Source organism: Bubalus bubalis, chromosome 2, assembly GCF_019923935.1.
Source record: "Bubalus bubalis isolate 160015118507 breed Murrah chromosome 2, NDDB_SH_1, whole genome shotgun sequence".
Classification (NCBI taxonomy): Eukaryota; Metazoa; Chordata; class Mammalia; order Artiodactyla; family Bovidae; genus Bubalus; species Bubalus bubalis.
In genome coordinates this window covers 180,420,531-180,433,525 of record NC_059158.1, presented here as the reverse complement: position 1 = coordinate 180,433,525, position 12,995 = coordinate 180,420,531, and the positions used below count along the sequence as shown (strand labels likewise).

Genomic DNA, 12,995 nt, shown 5'->3' with positions numbered 1-12,995 from the left:
TCATCTGTGAAATGGGCGCCTGGAAGGTTCGGACCTGTGTGGAAGCCCCTCTTGGAGGAGCATCTGCAATGAAAACTCACAGCTAGGAGGAAGAACCCAGGGTTCTAGTTCAGATCAGCCAACTCAGCAGCCCCGGGGAAAGGAGGCGGGGACGCGTTCTGTGGTCTGGGTACCTGTCAGGAGGAGGACATGGGTGTGTCATATACTAAGCGGGCTTCCAAGGATCTAGGAATCCCTCTAGTCTGGGAGGAGGGTCGGGAAGTTTCCTTGCAGGAAGTGGGATTGAGTGGCGCTAGTGGTGAAGAATCCGCCTACCAGTGAGGGAGCTGCGGGAGACATAGGTTCAGTCGCTGCATGGGGAAGATCCCCTGGAGAAGACTGCCTGGGAAATGCCATAGACGGAGGAGCCTGGCAGGCTACAGTCCATGGGGTCACAAAGAGTCAGAGTCGACTGAGTGATGAAACAAGCATGAAGAAAGAAAGCATAGTGCTCAGAGCTGCTGCTTTGTTATCAGTCAGCCTGGGCGTTGGAATCCCTGCTCTGCCCCTTAAGTGAGGGTTAGTCGCTCAGTCGTGCCCGACTCTTTGTGACCCCATGGACTGCAACCCACCAGACTCCTCTGTCCATGAGATTTTCCAGGCAAGGATACTGGAGTGGGTTGCCATTTCCTTCTCCAGGGGATCTTCCCAACCCAGGGATCAAACCTGGGTCTCCTGCACTGCAGGCAAATTCTTTACCGACTGAGCTACAAGGGAGTCTTGGGCAGGACTTTGCATTTCTCCAGTGTCAGACTTTATTTTTGGGGGGCTCCAAAATCACTGCAGATGGTGACTGCAGCCATGAAATTAAAAGACGCTTACTCCTTGGAAGGAAAGTTATGACCAACCTAGATAGCATATTCAAAAGCAGAGACATTACTTTGCCAACAAAGGTCCGTCTAGTCAAGGCTATGGTTTTTCTTGTGGTCATGTATGGATGTAAGAGTTGGACTGTGAAGAAGGCTGAGTGCCGAAGAATTGATGCCTTTGAACTGTGGTGTTGGAGAAGACTCTTGAGAGTCCCTTGGACTGCAAGGAGATCCAACCAGTCCATTCTGAAGGAGATCAGCCCTGGTATTTCTTTGGACGGAATGATGCTAAAGCTGAAACTCCAGTACTTTGGCCACCTCATGCGAAGAGTTGACTCACTGGAAAAGACTCTGACGCTGGGAGGGATTGGGGGCAGGAGGAGAAGGGGACGACAGAGGATGAGATGGCTGGATGGCATCACTGACTCGATGGACGTGAGTCTGGGTGAACTGTGGGAGTTGGTGATGGACAGGGAGGCCTGGCGTGCTGCGATTCATGGGATCGCAGAGAGTCGGACATGACTGAGCGACTGAACTAACTAACATGGTTTCCTTTACTCCGTAAACAAGGCAATTTCTTTGACAGATTGTCAGATCCATATCTGACTATCTGATAAGTGCTTAGAACAAGGTCTATATATTATAGGCACTCAGTAAAAATGAGCTATTAATTTCCACCAGACTGTAGCTTCTTGGGGTCAGGGGCCATGTCTCTTTGGTTCACCATTATATGGTGCCCCATGGACAGAGGAACCTGGGGGACTCCAGTCCCTGGGGTCACAAAAGAGCCGGACACAACTTAGAGACTAAACAACAACAAAACAGTAGGTCTCACCGCATATTTGTTGAATGAATGAACAATGAGTGAGTATGTAGTACCACAGTCGGCATGTGGCAAGTAGTCAATAAACAGTGAATTTACAGATGGCCAGATCCTAACAGATGGGTATGGATAGGAGACGGTGGTCTAGGTGGATGGAGCAGTGTAACAGATTAAGATAAGCCCAAAGCAACAGATTTGGGGCACCCCTTCTTGAGGGGGGCAAGGGAGTAACACGATAAGCTCAGCCAGAGCGCAGAGTAGGGGAAGGCACACAGAATGCTGGAATCCTGACCTGGTGGCCACATGGCAGTAGATGGAGCAGCTGGAGCTCTAGGTAGGTCAGATGCCTTTCTCACATCCTCTAAGTGTCCATCCCCAAGTTGCAGGGGTCAGGGGTGCCAAGAGACAGCAAAGGACGGCGGGTGCCTGATGAGAATGGAAGAGGAAACGGGAAAGGGGCTCCTGTGGCCCCTTCGTGGCAGTGGGACCTTCCTCACCTGGTCCTGCTGTGTCCTGGCTGCTGGTGAGGTAGCCGAAGGGGGCCGTGTGGGGCCAGGTGGGCCAACCCCCCAGGTGTGCGTGCTGAGCCAGGCTCATGGGGAGCTGGGCCAGGGGATCGTGCTGGGTCTCTGGGGAAATCTGCTCTGTGGGGAAAAGCTTATCCCCACAGCCGGTTCCCACATCCTTCATCTCCTCCTGTGGACCGTGGCCACTGCCGCCTCAGGCCAGGAGGGAGCTGTGTCCTCGAGGTGGAACCACTCTTAGCCAAGACGGGAGCCTACAGCCTGTCTGATGTCCTGGCAGGCAGCCTGTTGAGGGTTCCATCTCCCTGCGGTGACTAGGAAAGCAGAGATCTGAAGTGGAGGTGAGAGATTTGGGCAAACACATCAAGAGGACATGGGAGGCACTGTATCTCTCTAAAGAGCCAAGTTCAAAGCGTTTCCTCTTAGTGCTTTCCATGATTGCTCATAATCATTGGATATCTGTGTTTCCCACTGACTTGTAAACTCAGGGAGTAAGCCTGCCTCCTTTCTCACCATATCCCCACCTACAACAGTGCCCCTGCACATAGCAGGCATTCAGTGAATGTCTGTGGAATGCATGAACCCAGGCTGAGGACTGGGGCTCTTGGCTTTGAGAGGAGAGCTTTGATTTTCCAGGGAGAGCATCTCTTTACAAAAGTGATGTAGACACCTCAAGTTCTCCCCTCCTACCCACCTCCCCACCATCACCCTCATCTCCCATCCAATCCCCACCCCCTACCTTGAAAGGTGTGTCCCCCATCACATGTTCTGAGCCTCTGCCTTCTCTCCTGCCACCATCAGGGTCTTTTCTCAGGGAAGAATCCCCTGCTGGTAGAATTTACACCTGAGGGACAGGCCTGGACACTGTGCTGCTTCTCCCAGCCTGATAGTCAGCCCCCTAAAGACCCCCTAGGCTCTGAGAGGAGGAAAGCAACATCCAGTCTGATCCCTATCCTGCAGGATCACAGGGTATAGGAGCTACAGTTCAATTCAGTTCAGTAGCTCTGTCATGTCCGACTCTTTGTGACCCCAAGGACTAAAGCATGCCAGGCCTCCTTGTCCATCACCAACTCCCGGAGTTTACTCAAACTCATGTCCATTGAGTCAGTGATGCCATCCAACCATCTCATCCTCTGTCATCCCCTACTCCTCCCACCTTCCATCTTTCCAAGCATCAGGGCCTTTTCAAATGAGTCAGTTCTTCACATCAGGTGGCCAAAGTATTGGAGTTTCAGCTTCAGCATCAGTCCTTCTGATGAATATTCAGGACTAATTTCCTTTAGGTTGGACTGTTTGGATCTCCTTGCAGTCCAAGGGACTCTCAAGAGTCTTATCCAATCAGTTCAGTTCAGTTCAGTCCCTTAGTCGTGTCGGACTCTTTTCGACCCCATGAACTGTAGCACGCCAGGCCTCCCTGTCCATCACCAATTCCCAGAGTTCACTCAAACACATCCATCAAGTTGGTGATGCCATCCAGCCATCTCATCCTCTGTCGTCCCCTTCTCCTTCTGCCCCCAATCCCTCCCAGCATCAGAGTCTTTTCCAATGAGTCAACTCTTCGCATGAGGTGGCCAAAGTACTGGAGTTTCAGCTTTAGCATCATTCCTTCCAAAGAACACCCAGGACTGATCTCCTTTAGAATGGACTGGTTGGATCTCCTTGCAGTCCAAGGGACTCTCAAGAGTCTTCTCCAACAACACAGTTCAAAAGCATCAATTCTTCGGTGCTCAGCTTTCTTCACAGTCCAACTCTCACATCCATACATGACTATTGGAAAAACCATAGCCTTGACTAGACAGACCTTTGTTGGTTATTGATATTTCTCCCAGCAATCTTGATTCCAGCTTGTGCTTCTTCCAGCCCAGCGTTTCTCATGATGTACTCTGCATAGAAGTTAAATAAGCAGGGTGACAATATACAGCCTTGACGTACTCCTTTTCCTATTTGGAACCAGTCTGTTGTTCCATGTCCAGTTCTAACTGTTGCTTCTTGACCTGCATATAGGTTTCTCAGGAGGCAGGTCAGGTGGTCCGGTATTCCCATCTCTCAGAATTTTCCACAGTTTGTTGTGATCCACGCAGTCAAAGGCTTTGGCATAGTCAATAAAGCAGAAATAGATGCTACAGGAACCCTTAAAGGTAATAGAGGGCTCCTTCAGATGAGGAAACTGGAGTCCAGAAAGGATGAGATACACCCAGTGAAGAACTGTTAGGGGAGACCTCAAGTCTCCTTATCCAAGTGCTTTGTCACTACAGTGATCTGGGAGATTCTCTGGGAATATGAATACCACAACACTTGGCTGTACTTTCCAGTCTTCCAATAAAATAGAATGGAAGGTTAAAAAAGGAAAGGTAACGTGGATTTTAAGTGGCCCAGTAAACCCTTTTAATTAAAAAGAAGGAAAAAAAACCCTCATATATATTGAAAATAAAGACCCCAAATTATATATGTTCAATTTACTTTTTAAAAGATATATGTTTGCTATTGGAGAAAAATAATCCAAAGCAGGAACTTCTCTAACCTGGGCCAGGTATTGCTGGCCAAGCAGTGCCTGTGCTGGGGTGTACCCTGCAGGCTACCTTACCAGGGCCTCTGCAGGCAGCCCAGAATCAGTGGTGGGTTTGTTTCTCCTGGACCACCTCCAAGCACGGAGCGCACTGCCTTATCGGTTTCTGCATCTCCATCCATCCGGCCTCCTGATGCAGTCATTGGCGTCTGGGCTTCTGATATCCCACTCTTTGCTTCGGGATCTTGCAGGGTGGATCCTGCTTTGTCTTTTTTCAAAGGAGTTCCTTATCAGGACAATAGGTCCTCCGTGGGCAGGAGGAGGCAGGAAGGGAGAAAGGGGACCAAGCCAAGGCCAGAGCCTGCCAGTCAGCAAGTCTCCGTGGATTCCTCAGCAGGGCTGGGTGTCAGTACAGTTGAGGGGTAGGACCAGAGCATGGCAGCTGGGCTGGAAGCTCTCCTGTGGTTTGAAGCTCTCGGGGGTGGTGGCTGTAGTTTGGCCTAAGGAAGGAAAAGGGGCTGTGCCGATCTCTAAAGACAGAAGAGGCCTGTTCTTCAGCCAGCTTCCAGGCCTGTGGTGAGGGCCTCCTGCCTGGGCCAGACACTCCTGGGCAGTTGGGGCCCTCAGCAGGGCTGCCAGGTCCTATGGTACCCAGTGGGCGGCTTGAGGAGGTGGAGGGGGTGGTGTTGGAAGCTCCTGGCATGTCAGGGGTCCGTGCAGACCCTGGATGGCCAGGGCAGCCTCAGCCAGCGGGGAGGATGGGGCGCAGAGTGGGGAGGGAGGCCTCGGTTTTCCAGCTGTGGGATTTTGTTCAAGCCACATCACCTCCCTTAGCCTCGGTTTCCCAATTTATTAAAGGGGATGCTATCCAAGGCCCTTACTTATAAAGATGAGTTTCCCTTCCCCTTCAGAGAAGCTTGTGTCTTGGTACCTACTGAGTCAGCTGTTCAGGCCAACGAGCATCAGGGTGTTTCAGTTCTTCCACAGTTTACTCATCATTCATTCATTCACTCAGTTACTCACTCATTCGTCAAGACTAGCACCTGCCTCTGGCCTGTGCTGAAAGTTCATAGAGACCTCTTTTTCCTGCTGTGTGTCTGGTTTCTTGCAGAGCCCCCAGCACATGGGGCCTGGCCTTCCGCAGCTTTCATCTGTTCCTCCACCGGGGATCATCTCTTTCAGTCTGCTGTGCAATAAAAAGCAATAGTGTGGGACTTCCCTGGCAGTCCAGTGGTTAAGTCATTGTGCTTCCAATGCAGGGGGCATGGGTTTGATCCTTGGTTGGGGAACTAAGATCCCACATGCTGCACCGCATGGCGGAAAAATAAATAAAAATAAATGAATAAAAAACTTAAAATGCAATTGTGTAACTTGTTCCCTCAGCTGCTATCCCTGATTCCCTAACTCTCCTTCAGATATTCCTAAGGTTTTAGCCTTCAGGTCTCAGAGAGAGATAAATGGTCAGTGGTTAATTCCTGCTTGCTGGGGCCCACACAGCACTAAATGCTGCACATGCCTCAGTCCCTTTCCCACCCACGGCAGCCCAGGAAGTGAGTGGTTTTCCCTCGCTCCCTGCTGAGGTTCACAGAGCACTGGCGGTCACAGAGCTAACCCGGGACGCCATTTTGCCTTGGTGGGCCCCTTGCTCCATAAAAAATATTCAGTTATATTAATAACTGTATTGGTACATTAAAACATTTTGTTCATCCTAAAAGTTCCTGTTTTCTTCTGATTTTGAAAGAAATAAGAAACATTTTTATGTTTCCCAAAAGTCTTGTGAGCCCTGGGCACTTGGTCTCCTGGGTCCTGGAGAGATGCAGGCCCTGAGGCTAGGCAGAAGCTAGGCTGAGATTCCAGGAAGTCCTAACCTCCTCCCTGTACTGCCCTTCAGCAATTAAGAAAAAAAAAAGAAAAGAACAGGCAAGAAACTGCAGAAAAGGGACTAGTTATCCAAACTTCTAATGCCTGTGGCGGTATTAGTAGTTCTTTCTGGAAAATGTCACTTGGTTTATTTCCTCACCTCCCTCCCAAGTCCTACCCCCTTTCTCACTATTTCTTGACCAAAACTTTTCCAAGAGCCAAGTCCACTCTGTCCTCTTTTGTAGAAACTGTAGATGCCCTACGTTGGTCTTCTCTCCAGTCTCAGACCTTAACGTAACTGGTTTGCCCAGAGGACAAAAGAGGATTTATTTATTGTACAGAAGCAGCTCCATGTTCCTACCTAATCCCCAGAAACGATGTCATTGGTCATAGTAATAATAACAACAGCGATTCATATTTTTGAGAGCTCTCAGGGTGCTGGGCATTTGCTAATCGTTTGTAATCACTTGGCATGAACTGTCTCCTGAAAACCTAACCCTATGGGAGAGTAGGGGGAAAATTGAGATATCTTGTCAGTCCCCCAGAAGAAAACGTGGCAGAATGTGAATCTAGAATCAAAGTTGACAAATTTAGTTATCTTTAAGCATGAGGTATGTCAATTAAAGAAAAGCAAGATGATATTTTTATCATCTCCATTTTGCAGATGAAGAAACTGAAGCTTAGAAAGACTAAGTGAGATGCTCGAAAGGCAGGACCAGGATGGGGACCTTAGTAGGGAACTAGGCTGAGTCTGTTAGTCTGCTGTCAGAGCGTGAACCCCGCCCGCGAGGGCAGGGACCGTATCCCACAGTCTCCCCCATCATCTGGCACAGTGCCGTGGTACACACACTTTCAGTGTGGAATGAGTGACTGACCTCTGCACTGTTCTCTAAAGACACTTAACCCGCTTTGGGTCCCTGCTCCCTGTCTTGGGACAGTCGCTGCCTTCTGTCCCTGTAGTGCAGAAGTTGGCAGCTACAGCCCTGGGGGAGTCTGCTGTTGTTTTAGTCTCTAAGATATGTCCAACTATTTTGTCACCCCATGGACTGCAACCCACCAGGCTCCTCTGTCCGTTGGGTTTCCCAGGCAAGAATGCTGGAGTGGGTTGCTATTTCCTTCTCCAGGGGATCTTCTTGACCCATGGATTGAATCTGAGTCTCCTGCATTGGCAGGCAAGTTCTTTACCACTGAGTCACCATGGAAGCCCTTGGAGCAGCTCAAAGCCCTGATGAGATGAGGAATCAATCAAAACAGACCAAGGCTCAGGTATTCACTTGCCCATCGATGTCCTTCCAACCCCAGCCCCCACCCCAGTCTGTAGAATCCCACCAAAGGAGTTGACCTCCTGCCAAGGCTGCTGCTCCCTGGAACTCAGAGATGAAGCCTGGCAGACACACAGGCAGCGTGCCAACCAGAAGAGAGTGGCTGAGGCAGTCTGTATCTCTCTGCCCCTGGGCTCATTTTTTCTTTTCCAAGTGCCTCTGGCTCTTCTGCAGGGCATATTACCAGGCTGAGAACATGTACCCCCAGGGGAACCTGAATTCACTCACCAAAATAATTAGATGCCTAAGAAGTACAACTGTTATAAAAGACAGTAAATCAAGCAGCATATGTCATCTGAAGCAGAATGATTGAAGTAGATGGACCAAGATTTTGAAGTAAAGCATGATAATTTTATTAATACTTAAAAAGATAAGGGAAGACCTTTGTAGAATAATACAAGGACAAGTCATAGGAGACAACCAAAGCACAAGATTAGCTATGAAACTTACAGTTGTTGGTTAGTTGCTAAGTGGTGTCCCACTCTTTTGCTACCCCATGGACGGCAGCCCCCCCAGGGTCCTCTGTCAATGGGATTTTCTAGGCAAGAAGACTGGAATGGGTTGCCATTTCCTCCTCCAGGGGATCTTCCTGACCCAGGGATCAAACTGTGATGCCTGCTTGGCAGGCAGATTCTTTACCCCTGTGCCACCAGGGAAGCCCATGGGAGATATACTACTTAAAATAAAGGACACACCTGGCAGAAGTCCTCGCCTCCCCTCTACTTAGCCTCAGGTCAGAAGCGCCACAGAGGAAAGCGCTCTGTTCTCATGTTCCGTAAACAGAACAGAGTTCTGCAATCCAGCCAGACCCTGTGCCCCAGCGACGAAAGAGACATTGCCATCTCTCAGCCTGTTCCTTTCTCCACTTCTTCATTCAGAAATGCTTCACATTGCCTCATTATACGTTTTGGGCCAATATGGCTGTCAAATCAACTCTAAATCAGGCTCTGGCACAAAAGAAAAAAAAAAAAACAAATTTGTAGTGAAAAAAAAATAAAGGACACAATAGATGGTTAAAATATCAGGTTGGATACAATTGAATTAACATTTCCCAGGTGGTGCTAGTGGTAAAGAGCCTGCCTGCCAAAGCAGGAGACATAAGAGACGCACGTGGGTTAGATCCCTGGGTCAGGAAGATCCCCTAGAGGAGGGCATGGCAACCCATGCCAGTATTCCCCTAGAGAATCCCATGGACAGAGAATCCTGGCCAGGCTATGGTCCATAGGGTCACAAAGAGTCGGACACAACTGAATTGACTTAGCACGCATGCATTCAGTAAAGAGGAAAATCAGATTGAGAACTGTCCCAGAAGGAAGCAGGAAAAAATAAAGAGATAACAAATGAAAAAGAAAATCAAAGAGAGACAGAGAATAAAAGTAGGTGTCCTGAAAGGAGAGAAGACGAAAAATGCAGAATAAGGAAGAACTGAAGAAATAATAGAGATTAAATGTTCCAGGATTAAAGGAAAATGAATGAAATCAGACTGAAAGGACTCATGGAGTCGCCAACAGCAGAAAAATCCACACAAAATATCGTGATAAAATTGAAAATCTGAAAGACAAAGAGGAAGGGCAGGGAGAAATAGCCTCCCTTACAAAGTGCCAAGATTAGACTGATGTTATACATCTCAATAACAACACTTGATCAAGGAAGTCAAAGAATAATGTTATTATAAGAATTGGAAGAAGACAGCCCTTTCAATCCAGAATTTTAAAGGCAGCCAAATCGTCATTCAAACATGAGGTCATACTAAAAATATTCTTAGACAAATAAAGCCTTAGAAGGTGGAATACACAAAGACCCACATTGAAAATACTCTGAAGGAACTACTTAAATAATAAAAGAAACAAACCCAGGAGCTGCTGCAGGAGCTGTTGGAAGTCAGGGTGTTTAAGTCTGGGGTCAATGCAAGAAACAGAAATAGAACTCAGCATTTTTGGTAGGAAGGGATTTTAGGCACCCGATTCTTTTAAAATATTGGAAAGGCCGGAGGCTTCCAAAACACTGCAGACTGGAGAGCTCTGGCACCTGCCATAGTCAGGAAGGTGAAGGAATCATGAAGCTTTGTGGAACTACTGAATTTAAGGATACATGACCACGGTCATGTGATCCAGGGATCCAGACGCTGGTCTGCTGTAACTACCTGGATTCTATATCTCAGAGTCTGGCTACAACACTCACTCCATTTTTTTAAACAGAAGACCTGCCTTGGGCCCAGACACTTTGGGAGGTAACACTGTCCAGCTAGAATGACATTGATCTGTTTCATCTAATTTATTTTGTTGCTTTCTATTGATGGCAAGTTTTCCATTTTCAGAAACAATAGAACATTTCTGTTTACAGGTTATTTTTTAATGTTTTAAAAGAAAAGTCGGTCCAGGGGTCTCAAGCCATCATGATTGGTGCAAACAATTATTATAAGTAGTCAGAGGTGGAAGAGGTGTTCTGGGGAGGAGAAGACAGTCGGGTGTCATGACCGAGGAAGGTTTAGATTGGGGTAGCATTGGGAAGACGGCACTGGAGGAAAGGCCAATTTGCTGATTGTCTGTCCCTGTGTAACCAACTGCTCCAAGACTTAGTGGCCTGATGGCTCTAAGGTTGAGCGGACTCAGTGGAGAGGTCCTCACTTGGGGTCTGACACGTGGTTTCTGCCTGACATTCACGTCTCAAGGCTCAGCTGGTCTGGGTGTCTATAGTGGCTCACTCACGTGGCGGCTTAGTGACACGTGGCTGTCAATTGAGAGCACAGCTGGGGCTGTCAACTAGCACATCTACCCATGGCCTCTGCACAAGCCTGGGGCTTCTCAGAGCATGTCAGCTGGGTTCCAAGAAGGAGTGAACATTTTGAGAGGCAGGAAGCAGAAGCCTCCCTGAAGGGCTTTAACCCCAACAGCCAGTGTCGCTTCTGCCATACCCTAGGGGTCCCAGCAGTCATGGGGCCCACCTAGATTCAAGGGGGTGGAGAAGCAGACTCCATCTCTTCAGTGGGGAGATAACTGTGCAGCCAATAATAGCTTCCCAGTGTGGAGGCACAAGTGAGGCATGGGTGAGTTCAGGGAGACAGGAAGTCACTCATTCCCTGCCTAGGGTTGGGAAGAAAGGGAGGAGACAGGTGCTGGTGGAAAAAACTTGAAAAGGTTCATGGAAGACTTTCGTTGATAAGACAGAGAATGATGGCTTTATTCTGTGACCAGCCAGAAGTAGATGGATGGTACTGGAATAAAAGAGAGACACCATGCAGAAGGCCAAGGTCTCAGCAATTTTTTCTCCAAAAAAGGATCCCTAGGGAAGACAGATAGTAGCTTCTGTTTCTTTACTGTAGAATATCCCACCAGCATGAAGGAGTGGAAAATGCACACACACACACACACACACACACACACACATACACACTGCCCTCAATCCACTAAGCACTTGTTAGACAATTATTGTATGGCAAGTGCATGGCCAGACCAGGCACTGTTGAAAGAAGTCTACATTTCAGAAACCTCTGGGCTATCCTGCAAATTCTAGTATTTCTACATTCATTCTATAGCTTCTGGTTCTCCTCTTGGACTCCTCATTGACCCCAAATCCTTTGCTAGGACAATGAAAAGGCAAAAAGATAGGACACTGAAAGATGAACTCCCCAGGTCGGTAGGTGCTCAATATGCTACTGGAGATCAGTGGAGAAATAACTCCAGAAAGAATGAAGAGACAGAGCCAAAGCAAAAACAACACCCGGTTGAGGATGTGACTGGTGATGCAAGTAAAGTCTGATGCTGTAAAGAGCAATATTGCATAGAAACCAGGAATGTTAGGTCCATGAATCAAGGCAAATTGGAAGTGGTCAAACAGGAGATGGCAAGAGTGAACATTGACATTTTAGGAATCAGTGAACTAAAATGGACTGGAATGGGTGAATTTAACTCAGATGACCATTATATCTACTACTGTGGGCAGGAATCCCTTAGAAGAAATGGAGTAGCCCTCATAGTCAGCAAAAGAGTCTGAAATGCAGTACTTGGATGCAATCTCAAAAATGAAAGAATGATCTCTGTTCATTTCCAAGGTAAACCATTCTATATCACAGTAATCCAAGTCTATGCCCCAACCAGTAATGCTGAAGAAGCTGAAGTTGAACAGTTCCATGAAGACCTACAAGACCTTCTAGAACTAACACCCAAAAAAGATGTCCTTTTCATTATAGGGGACTAGAATGCAAAAGTAGGAAGTCAAGAGATACCTGGAGTAACAGGCAAATTTGGCTTTGGAGTACAAAACGAAGCGAGTCAAAGGCTAACAGAGTTTTGCCAAGAGAACACAATAGTCGTAGCAAACACCCTCTTCCAACAACACAAGAGAAGACTCTACACATGGACATCATCAGATGGTCAATACTGATTTTGGACTGATTATATTCTTTGCAGCCAAAGATGGAGACGCTCTATCCAGTCAGCAAAAACAAGACCGGGAGCTGACTGTGGCTCAGATCATGAACTCCTTATTGCCAAATTCAAACTTAAATTGAAGAAAGTAGGGAAAACCACTAGACCATTCAGCTATGACTTAAAACAAATCTCTTATGATTATACAGTGGAAGTGACAAATAGATTCAAGGGATTAGACCTGATAGAGTGCCTAAAGAACTATGAACAGAGGTTTGTGACATTGTACAGGAGGCAGGGATCAAGACCATCCTCAGGAAAAAGAAATGTAAAAAGGCAAAATGGTTGTCTGAGGAGGCCTTAGAAATAGCTGAGAAAAGAAGAGAAACAAAAGGCAAAGGAGAAAAGGAAAGATATACCTATTTGAATGCAGAGTTCCAGAGAATAGCAAGGAGAGATAAGAAAGCCTTCCTCAGTGATCAATGCAAAGAAATAGAGGAAAACAGTAGAATGGGAAAGATAGAGATGTCTCCAAGAAAATTAGAGATTCCAAGGGAACATTTCATGCAAAGATGGGCTTAATAAAGGACAGAAATGGTATGGACCTAACATAAGCAGAAGATATTACGAAGAGGTGGCAAGAATACACAGAAGAACTGTACAAAAAAGATCTTCATGACCAAGATAATCACGATGGTGTGATCACTCACGTAGAGCCAGACATCCTGGAATGCAAAGTCAAGTG

At 47.4% G+C, this 12,995-nt stretch overlaps 1 protein-coding gene across 3 annotated transcripts in view; it reads left to right on the top strand.

The window, feature by feature from the left end:
* LOC102403333 (calcipressin-3) overlaps positions 1 to 12,995 on the top strand; it is a 101,592-nt gene that overhangs the window by 50,834 nt on the left and 37,763 nt on the right. The gene's annotated exons all lie outside the window — the stretch shown is intronic.